We start from the raw sequence: 11,578 nt of genomic DNA on the forward strand, positions 1-11,578 counted from the left end.
TAGTGCAGTGACAGAAGACTTTATAAAAAAACAGACTGGCTGTTATCACTAATTTGATACAAGCTTCTTCTTGAATAAGCATTATTAGTAAAAGAAAACACTGGTCTTAGGTTTCTATTCATTATTTAATGTTGTTAAGGCAATGCAAAAGGGAAATGACAAAAGTTTGCTCTCATGTGACAGCAATAAAGCTCAGTAACACATTATAAAATATAAAGATCTGTAAGGATGATTCATTTTAATCTGTAATCAGGAGTTATAGAAACATACAAACGATGAGCATAACGATTTATGACAATTTTCAACAGGAAGAAAGAAAGCTCCAAAATACTGCACAATTACGGCTAGTAATCCCATGTGATGAATACAAAGCATCTTGCAGTTTAAACAATCTCTGCAAACGTTTTATTAGGTGCTAGTGTTGTACATCACTGATTTTGTTGTTTAATGTCTTTCTGGTTGTTTTTCTCTAATATGTGAATTCTTTTCCTTTCTTCTTGCTCTTTATATCTGTTCTTCTTGTCTAGTTCCTTCTTTTCTTCTTCTCTCATCTTGAAAGCATTCAATTCCTTTTTGTATCTTTCTTTCTCCTCAACGGCTTGCTTATATTTTGTTAAATTTGAACCCATGTCCTGCTAAAGTTGACTCCATTTGATGATAGTAGATAATATAGTTTTTCAGGTATATATGATGTCAAAAGAGAGAAAGAGAAAATTCTGTTACAATTGTGGAAATTCAAAGTACTTTTGACAGTTTTTGTTAACATTGCACAGACTTTTAAGTGTGACACAAGCAGCATAAAAGCAGAATCTTGTAAAAGATTTCAAAAAAATCTTTTTAATGACCATTGTGGGCAAAGGGCCTCAGTATGGATAAAACACTTTTGCTAAAGTACAGGGATGTTATTCTGGCCTGAAATCATGTGTGATACTGGTTACTGCATAATGTATAATAATATAATAATCATATATTTATATATTTTGTGAAAATACATATTTAAACAATAACATACATAAAAATAAGTATTTTTGTGAAAGGGTAAAAAAATTTTTTTTTATGTTTCAGGACTTCTGGAGCGCGTCTGCAATAATATAAAAATTATATATAATATATATAATAATAAATAATAGAATTAAAATGGCAATAAAATACTTAAAACTCAGATTGTATTTACAAAACCATAAAAATAAATTTATTATTCTATAGTTAATGTTTATTTTAAAATATCAATAACACCAATAGCAAGCAGAAGCTCACCTGTCTAAGTACGTGTGTGTGTGTGCGTGTATGGACCTTAGTTTTTATCCTTTATCATTCATTATCATTCATGTGGAGTCAGTCAGTCAGTGGTCCCCAAAGATGATGAGTGTTGTCTTAACATATCTTTAGAACAACTGAATCAAGCCCAGTATTTTTATGTGACAAAAGTCACAATGGGTCTCATTCAATAAGCATGCGTACGCACAAATTTGTACATGAAATCTGCATATGGACGTTATCAAAAACAAATCAAGATTCATTAAAACTTCAGTATCATCATTATTCACATAATTTATAAACGTTTTATTGTTTAACATAAGAGACTTTGCCATTGTAGTATTGTTGATGTTGTGTTTTAATTTAATCAACCTTAATATTGAATCAACCTTAAGCATTAATTTTGTTCCAAAAATAGGAATCTAATAGGATCTAATATTAAAGATAAAAATAAGTGCTGCAGATACGAATGCGAGCTTGGTGTGCTGATGAGGTAAATAGAAGTTAATAAGAAGATTGAATGTGCATATAAATACGAATAATCTATGCAATTATTAGTGAATGAGATCCAATGCTTTTTAATGAGGGAATCATCATCAAATGTGGTCCAAACAGGCCCAACAGAGAATATGATGGTTAACCTGATAAAGGCTGAGAAAAATAGTTTGGACAAGCGACCAGAAGGCCCTGATTTTAACCACACATTTGTAGAACAGATTTAATTACCCACAGATGTTTTTAAAACATTATTATTATCATGACAAACATTGTTACAGTCATCATAATCCACAATTACCTGCTTATGGAGGTGCAGGTCTGAGATCTGTGTGCCTAAGAACAAAGAAAAATATAAGTTATTTCCTGTTTTTGTGTCACTATTTACTGCACCGTTAGCTAAGGATACATAGTGAGGTAGATTGCCCATCAGCGCATGGGTTTCACTGTCCCTCAAACCGGCGTCACTGTGTGGTGTGACGCTTGGCTCTATATTCTGCACTATGAATGTGCGTTCTGTTGAGTTGCTTACAGCCCATGCGAATGCTCCACTCGTGTACCACTCATGCTCAACGGAAAAGCAAAGTCCGCTCAAATAACTAATCATTTATATGTAGTATACTTGTTCCTGTTTGCAATAGCTCTACTGTGCTGTAACATGGTATAGTACTGCTGTACTGGGCAACGCTGGTAAAATCTGGTGTTCACATGCTCTGATAATAATATTTTTGTTTGACTTCACATGGCACTGCAAAGATGGGCTCCTGCCTGACAATAGCAATGCATTCTGGTTAGAACATCTGTCCGAGTTGATAGGCGCGTCACGTGCCATCAAAGTACCATGAGAGAAAATGAGACCAGCCGCCTAGTTCAAGCGCTGCAGTTGCTCAAAAGCGGTTGCTAGAGCCTTAAAGGGATAATTCACCCACAAATAAAAATTGAGCATCCATGATGTAGGTGACTTTGTTTCTTCAGTAAAACACAAACTGAGATTTTTAACTCAAACCATTGCAGTCTGTCAGTCTTATAATGGAAGTGGATGGGAATCACGTAAGCAGATAAACATTACATTTTCATTTTTGGGTGAACTATCCCTTTAATGACAACACAAGGAGAGGACAAGCACGAGGTGTGTTTTGTGTTTGTTTCTAAGAATTGATCAGTAAGCCCCTCCCTTTGAACACAGATGAGCCAATGGCAGTTGAGGATCAGTTGCACGGTGAGCAGAAATCGGACATCTATAGGTTTCTGAGCCATAGAGAAATATTGGGAGATCCTAAGTTTTCATCGGTTTGATGATGTTTATTGCTACGAAAATGGAAAACCAATGTACCTGTGGTACTTGTAACACTGATTCCAGGAATCCTGAAAGGATGAGCAATATAATTCATTAAATTTCCTAAACCCCCAAAAACAGAGCAAAAGCATTCCCTAAGCATGTCCGTAAACATTCAACCTCAATCCTGATGAAGACAAAATGAGTAGGAAACGAAACACTGCGTCCTCTAGTTTCCTGCCATGCTTTGGACACAAGCTTCATATGAAGTAGTGAATGACGTGTTCTCCCGGTGCCTATTGTGTCTGGTCTACTTGCCATTGTTCTCAAAGTATGCTTCAGACACGTGTCACAACGAGGCATACCCCATAGCGACCCCTAGAGGACGCAGTGTTTTGTTTCCTCCTCAGGGAACCATGATTACATTCGTAACCTGAGACATCTCCTTTCAAGGGAACTTCGAACTGTCTAGGGGTCGCTATGGGGAACAGTATACCCACACCGCCATGCTGAGGGGAGTGCAGGCCAGAACCATGGCAAGCACTAAGCAACAACTCTACCATATCCATGGGAGTTGCTCTTGGGACGTTAAATGGCTGTCCATGAGATTATCCCTTATGGCCAAAGGCATTAGCTACATACCAACTTACTTGTTAGGGCCAGAATCCTGGGCCCGGGGTAGAGCTCAAGGCTTGGAATAAAGAATAGATTATTTTAAAGGGATACAACAAAGAGCCTAGCATTCATAGTAATATTGCCTGTCACACAGGGGCTACCGCTTGCTCTTGCATAAGATTGCTGAAGGAACTGTCTCAACAGATTTCTAGTAACAACACCCCGTTTAAATAGGTTTCCTGTGGATACATAGGTGGAGTGGTGCCCAAGATGAATGAGGCTTACCAGCTCAAGGGAGGGCATGAAGCCACTGTTTGAAGCCCTCACCATAAAGGATTTTAGAAAATAACGCAGAGAACTAGTGTGCGAAATTATCACAGTGTGGATTTTAGAAAGTGTGCAAAGACTTCACGTGCACACTTACCATTACATGAATTTAGAAATTTTTGCTTTTTAGACTGTTCTAAGGGGCTCTCGTGGCACTCTGAAAGAGCAGCTCATTGATGGAATTGTGCATCCCAAAACCAATATGTTTGAGAGTCATCAACTCGATCTATGGTATAAAGCTGGAGGACTAGCAGTAAATATATAAATCAGGGGTGCCCCTGCTCCTGGCGATCGACAGTCCTGCAAAGTTTAGCTCCAATCCTAATCAAACACACCTGAAGCAACTAATTAAGGTCTTCAGGCTCACTTAAAAATTAAAGGCAGGTGTGTTTGATAAGGGTTGGAGCCAAACTTTGCAGGACAGTCAATCGCCAGGAGCAGGGTTGGGCACCCCTGATATAAATGAAAGGAAGGGCAAATCCCCAGCTCTCAAAATGAGAAGGGAGCTTGACCTTCCACATGTTCCAATGATGGAAAAGCTAGCAGTAATTTATTTAGCCGAGGAAGCACAAACCCAGCTCTCACCAAAAGAGGGGGCTCGACCTACAGCCTGATGGTTAGAATCAGAAGCATATTGCAAGCTAGCCAAAAACTTGGTTCACCTGGTGCAGGTAGTTGCCAGGTGAGCCCACGGAGCGAGGATTTCAACTCCTCAGAAGGGGAGAGAACTCAACTGCTTGACAGGAAGCACCATGCTCACAATAACCCTCCATGCTGAGCTGAGTGTAATTTAAGTTATTTTCTAGGTTATAAGGAGAAAATGTCTCATCACACGTATATGTGTGAATTGATTCCAGGGGGTTAAAAGGTGCTGAATGTGCCTTCACCACCCTGAACCTCTCAACCAACATCTCAGCGGAGGTACCGAACAGTTCGGAAGGCGAAACCGGAGCATCTAGAAGAAAGCCCCTTTCTTTCTTCCTGATATCGCCAGGTTCACCTACAGATGTCTCTCTGTTACCACCATGGCCACCATAGACCTGCCCCTGCTTAGTAGCATGGAGAGTGAGATCTGTGGTGCGGCGCAACTAAACTACCTCATCAGGGAAAAGGCTCTTTATCCAAGTCTTTCAGCAGATTTGCCTGATATGCTTGGAGCACTACCATTATGTGTAATGAAGACACAGCCTGACCTGCTGCTGTGTATGCCCTGCATTTAAGCAAGATGTATTCTGAAGGGGCTTAGATGGCAAGGAGGGAGTATTAACAGAGGACGTCTCACCCATTGCGAGATAGCTACCCAGTGTATATTGCGCATTGCCTCGATGTTGGCATTATTTGTATGCTGTAACCGATGAATGCATAATCTCCAACAGCTCGTCATACGCAAGGCAGGAGGATTGAGAAGGTTCAGATTCAGCTTCTTCGCTGTCCTCAGACATATTCTGCTCTTCCTGAGCCTAAACCAGCAGAGCACTAACCTCCAGATCAGACAATGTTAAAGAAATAACATCATCCTCCAGCGGCTCTTTCTCATCCCCAGCCAACAAGTGCAAAAGGGAAGCCCCTCTCTAAACTCATCGTCCAGATCCACCTGTCATCCCCATGAGCTCATTCTCCTCTGTGCCTGAGCAGCGGTGGGTCCTGAACCGTGGGAAGCAGATGGCTGTCCCTCTTTCCTCGCAAAGAGAGACAAACGAGAGCAGAGATTTTTCATTGAAACACGTTCACAATGCACGCAGATTGCTCCCTCAAAGACATCACATGCATGCTCCATTAAGATATATATAAGATATATTTATATTACTTGTACAACATACAAAAAGTAGTTAAAACATATTATAGAATATAAATTATTTTTTTAAACAAAGTACTTATGCTTTAGCAATATATCAATCTTCATCCTTACGGCAGAAGATACAATACTGTACAATACAATCTTGAAGATACAGTTCAATCTTTATATTTATAGTAACAATTTATTCTCAAGCAATATTTTCATCTGTGTTCTATCAGCTTTTACATACTCAAATATGCCTATTTTTATTTACCTTTATAAAGCCTATTTTTATAAGTGCATAAATAATATTTTGATATAATAAACAAAACTGATTTTTGAAATGTATTTAAATAATAAATAGGTATTTTAAACGTGAAATTAAAACCATCAGTAGACGGCAGCAAGTCACTGTTAATAAGTAATTGCGATTGAATGCAAAATAGCCCTGTGGCCACTGATCTCTATTATCTCAGTAGCGATGGCTTTGTTTGGAATTATTTCTGTTGTTGAAATAGTGAAAAAACAGGCAATATGGGTCTCTTAATTAACTTCTAGTTTATTGAACTGTTGTAAAAAGTTTGTCTCTGTTACGTACGTAACCCTCGTTCCCTGATGGAGGGAACAGATACGTTATGTCAAACGACATATGGGGTCTCACTTGGGAGGCCAATCATCTCTGAGTTTAGGAGAAAACACCAATGAACATTGGCTAGTGGATTTTGCATGCTGAGCCACTCCCCGTGCCTACAGGTACATAAGGCGACAGCGTGAATCCACTCATTCAGATTTTACGCTGAGGAGCCGAGAACATGTCCCGGCAACAGCAAATAGTTCAAGGCTGTGGCATAGGGACATCATGTCTCCATTCCCTCCATCAGGGAACGAGGGTTACATACGAAACCTAGATGTTCCCTATCTGTCGGCCACTACGAGTTATGTAGAATGACATATAAGTCCATGGAAAACGCCACAACCTGAAGACCGTCACAATCCTGTGGCGCTGCAATTGTCAACAAGCCATGGCGTGTCACAAAAGCTAAACTTAAGGTCATAACCTTTCAAAAACCCCAGCGCAAATTCACTGACACTGGTACCAAAGGGGACCAAAAGGGTGAGTACATTGCTGTTGGAGAAGGCCATGCTGCTGTTCCATCCACAAAAGTTATTGGAAAGGATTTTAACCTCCAGTGAAAGATTGCTTCAAATATTTTTTCAATTTATTCTTTTAGCTTGGCTGAATGATGGGGAAGCGAGCCTAGGAAAAAGGTTGCTACGGAAACCACATCCTAGCCATAGAGAGGTGACATGTGGAGATACTGATATGGACTGACCCAGGGGGCAGCACTACATATGGAATGGGTCTCTGAGGCAGGTCCTACATTGGAAGAATACAAATATGTGATTTGCCGTAGGGAATCTCGCCATATGGACACCTAGCCCAGCTGACCGGGACTCCAGGCATGTAAACACTAGTACTGTGCCTGACGACAGACTGCTCCGCCAAGTCTGACCACCAAGGTCAAGGTGCTGGAGGATGCTCGACCAGGGTATGCCAACCGAGGAACTCTACTGGGAGAAAAATGTGCTTGCATCCACGTGTGAGGGGGAATGGCACAGCAAGCATGCCACCGAGCCAGTTCTTCCCACCAACTACCAGTTACCCAACACAGAGGAAGAAACTGGTTTTACACAAAGGTTGTAAAACCTCACAAAAGTGTTAATTGTCACCTAGCCCGCAGCTCAACAGATGTCTGCCAGAGAGGCGCCATGCGCCAATGCATAAGTGGAGGCAACACTTTATGTGGAGTGAGCCATCACCCCAAGGGGGCACGGCTCGTCTTGGGAATGGTATGCCAAGGCGATGGCATCCACTATCCAGTGGACCAACCTCTGCTTGGAGGCAGCATTCCCTTTATGCTGGCCCCCAAAGCAGACCAGGGGCTGCTCAGAGCTTCTGAAGCTCTGGGTGTGGTCCACGTATATATGAAGCACTCTTACGGGACGCAGCAACGCGAAGGCTGCATCTGCCTACTCCTGGGGCAGTGCTTGTAGGTTCATCACCTGGTTCTCAGAAGGAAATGGTGGGAACCTTGTGCACGTATCCAGGCCAGGGTCTCATGAGAGTAGGCCGGCTCGAACACAAGGCGTTCTTCACTTACCGAAAATGCTTGGAGGACCCCGACCATCTTGATGGAAGTGAGCGTGATCAGGAGCGCTGTCTTGAGAGACAGGAACTTCAGCCCAACCAAATCAAGTGGCTCAAAGGGACCCCTCTGAAGTCCAGCCAGGACAATAGAGAGGTCCCAGGAGAGCATCGGGGTGTCCAGGGAGGATTTAACCTTCTGGTACCCTTCAGGAACCTAACGATCAAGTCATGCTTCCCCAGGGACTGGCCATCAGGGAATAGTACAGTTGGCAGTGGGAGGACTCGTGAGAAGCAAACAAGTCTACCTGGTCTTCCCCGAATGACTCCAGATCAGCTAGACTGGGGATGGAGTCTCCATTCCCCAGGTAAAGTGAGCTGTCGTGAGAGCGCGTCGGCTGCATGATTGAGCTCCCCTGGCATATGGATAGCGCACAGCAACTTGAGCCGCATCTGACTCCAGAGGAGGAGATGACAGGTGAGTTGAGACATGCGACGTGATCGTAGACCGCCTTGTTGGTTGATGTACGAAACAGCCGCAGTGTTGTCCGTGGGTACCAACATGTGCTTGTCTAGCAACAGCGGCCGAAACCACCGTAAAGCTAGATGAAATGCAAGCAACTCCAGACAGTTGACGTAGGAAGGCAAGGTCTAACTAGGGGCTGAATAGGTGGCGACACATCAGTGTGATGGTGACACTATGAGTAACGCTGCGCCATGGCCATCTTGAAAGTGGTCTTATGTGAAGCAATCCGAGCGGCATGACTGCGGATGCCATATGCCCCAGGAGCCACTGAAAATGTTTCAGTGGTACGACTATCCTGCCTCTGAAGGAACTCAGGCAGTTCAGCATCCGACTGGGCATGCTCGCCGGTGAGACAAGCCATCATACTCACCAAGTCTAACTCCATACTGAGATAAGAGATTCTTTGTGCAGGGGAGAGCAGATTCGAATTCCCCGTATCAATAACTTGTGAGCTAAATGCTGTTACTACACAAATAACACCTCTTTTCAATCGCAGTACTGTAGTTAAGCAACTACAACCTAAATTTCCTCAAAACCAACCTTCCTCCGCAGTGTAAAAAATACATTGATCTGTATTTGTAGATGGCTGAGAGACGGATTCAAAGGGTCTCCAAAGTGCAAAACCCAATGTGCTTTTCTACAAAAACAATAACTATTCACTGTAATTGACTGATAAATAAGAAAAAATAATTTCAGTGTTACACACTGTACTGTCACCAAATTCAGTTCACACAGTGCTGTCCTAATGGTTATACTACAACACTTATTTTAAGAAAATGTATTTGTGCATACTTTTTATGTTTTTTTTTTTTTTGGTATTCTGAAAAATATCTAACAACTTGACTATTATGAAAAATATATTTTATTTATTTATTAGTTTATTTAACAGGAACAATGCAGTATAACATTGCTACTGCTTTTGTTTGAACCGCTTTTTAAAATTTCTTTGAAAAATGTTCAACTCTGTTTGCATTTTCAGTTCAGTTGGTAGGCTGTTCCAAAGCAGTTACCTTGAACTGAAAATGTGGATTGTGTAAGTTTTGTTTTTCTCTTTGGTACTGTGCAATTCTAATTAGTTGTACCTCTTGTAGTGATTTCTTACTACTCTGTTTTGAAATGAATTGGCATATCATGTTTGGAGTAAGATTATTTACACATTTAGATACCAATTTAATAAAAGACAAATTAATAACATTTTCATAACTAAGCAAACTATGTTTTTGTCATGCCATCTAATTGGTTTCTTGTCTTTTGAGAAACCTGATTCCAGACACAATAAGATAAATGCAAAAAGACCATTGCATTCATGTATAACTTAGCTGTTTTAGAGATATATATGGTCTAATCATGTAAAAACAATTCAAGTTTGTTCTGATTGTTCTACACAGCCTCTTTACATGCACATCAAATTCAATATTCAATAAATCTCTGTAACATACATAATCTTAAATAACTTTCTTAACTTGACTATTATTAAATATATTCAATAACGTCACTGTAACATACTGTACTGTCACCAAATTCAGTTCACACATCACTGCTGTCCTGATAGTTTGTACTACAACACATTTTGGAAATATATTTGTGTATAATTTTTTTTTATGTTCTTTTTTTAAACTTGACTATTATGAAAAATATATTCAATAACTTCACTGTAACATACTGTACTGTCACAAAATTCAGTTTACAAATCACTGATGTCCTGATAGTTATACAACAACGCTTTATGGCACTTTCTCCAAAGGCCGTTGACTAGAAGGCACAGTCAAACTGCAAAACCAAGATTCAAAGTCTTTATTCTGAAAATTATTTAGTTTATGGCACAGGCAGTTCAAATACTTACAGAAGAGTTGTGTCTAGGAATATTTCTTGAAGATTGTGAGGAAATGTGCTGCTCGGGGTGCGTCTTCCGTCGAACAAAAGTGTGAGTGAAAGCTGAATGTGAAAGGAAAGGAATATATGAGACTAAAATTGTATTCATATTTTTCAATATACAGGTAATTGATTAAAATCACTCCAGATTTAACATTTACAGGCTCAAGAATTATATTTTGGCTAAGAAATGAATGTATGATAAATTATGTGAACTCGAAAGGACCACTAATGCTTTCTCTATTTCTCTTTTTTTTTTTTAATGTCTTATCCATTATAGTCTATTTCAGGTTATGGCTATTCTACAATGAATTCATATAAACATGCCATAATAGAGAGAAACAATAATTTTGCAAACAAGTATAAATCACTAAGAGCATTTTTAAGAATTTAAAGGGTATATTAGTCCATTAATTTTAGCAGATCAAGTACTTACAAGGGTTCTTGAAGATTGTGAGGAAATGAGCTGCATGGGTGGACTCGTTTAAACAAATTCTGTGTGCCTTGTAGAGACAGATAATGTCATGCTGCACTTAGACGTAAGTGTGTGCCTTGTAGGGGCAGATAAAGTCAATCTGCACGTACACATAAGTGTAGGGGAGAGCGGGGCACAACCTAACACTTGGCTTATTTAGTGTAAATCCATTTGGAGTTTAGAGGGGGGGTTTACATTTATTTTACACGTGTATACTTTTTTCTTTATATGTTGAACGTGGAATGTGACAACATTTCTCATGTTTAACATCTTAAAATATGACAATCTATAAAATAATAATTAAATATACTGTTTTGTCGGACAAACTGTTTTGTCAGTAACCCTATTTTCATATAAAGCTAAATAATTAATTTCAATTTTATTTGTATAGCGCATTTACAAGAGCCACCAGATTGACCAAAGTGCTTTACAGAAGAGCAAGACTTTTACCACATACACAGAAAAAAAAGACCATACAAAAACTTAAAACCACCCATTTAAAAATGTAACATATCACAGTAGTCAATACATTAAGGAAAACAAATGGGTTTTTAGCAAGGACTTAAATAGACAAGGAAGGGGCCATTCTTATCTCTAAAGGCAGGGTATTCCAGAGTCGTGGCCCTGCCACTGCAAATACACACTCCCCGCTACGCTTTAGCCTAACGTGAGGGACCACCAACAAAGCCTGGTCACAGGATCATAGGCTTCTAGACAGAGTATAGAGATGAAGTTCAGATAGATAGAAAGGAGCTTAGTTATGTAGGGATTTATATACACTGCCCGTCCAAAAAAAAAAAAGTCACACACTC

General features: G+C 39.9%; 1 protein-coding gene across 15 annotated transcripts in view; it reads right to left on the reverse strand.

Moving 5' to 3' along the window:
* The window catches only part of LOC113046776 (uncharacterized), a 42,244-nt gene extending 31,409 nt beyond the window's left edge, over positions 1-10,835 (reverse strand). For 11 of the 15 annotated variants that reach the window (XR_003276169.1, XR_003276164.1, XR_003276160.1 and 8 more), the window contains exons 1-3: positions 10,728-10,835; positions 10,263-10,354; positions 2,054-2,088 (exon numbers count right to left, since the gene is read on the reverse strand). The gene's annotated coding sequence lies outside the window, so the exon portion shown is untranslated. Of the gene's footprint in view, positions 1-106; positions 646-2,053; positions 2,089-10,262; positions 10,355-10,727 lie in introns of those variants that run through there. The other 4 variants (XR_003276173.1, XR_003276159.1, XM_026207745.1 and 1 more) reach the window with 4 other exon arrangements.
* Between the last annotated feature and the right edge of the window lie 743 nt (positions 10,836-11,578).

The sequence above is a fragment of the Carassius auratus genome, chromosome 28, assembly GCF_003368295.1.
Source record: "Carassius auratus strain Wakin chromosome 28, ASM336829v1, whole genome shotgun sequence".
Classification (NCBI taxonomy): Eukaryota; Metazoa; Chordata; class Actinopteri; order Cypriniformes; family Cyprinidae; genus Carassius; species Carassius auratus.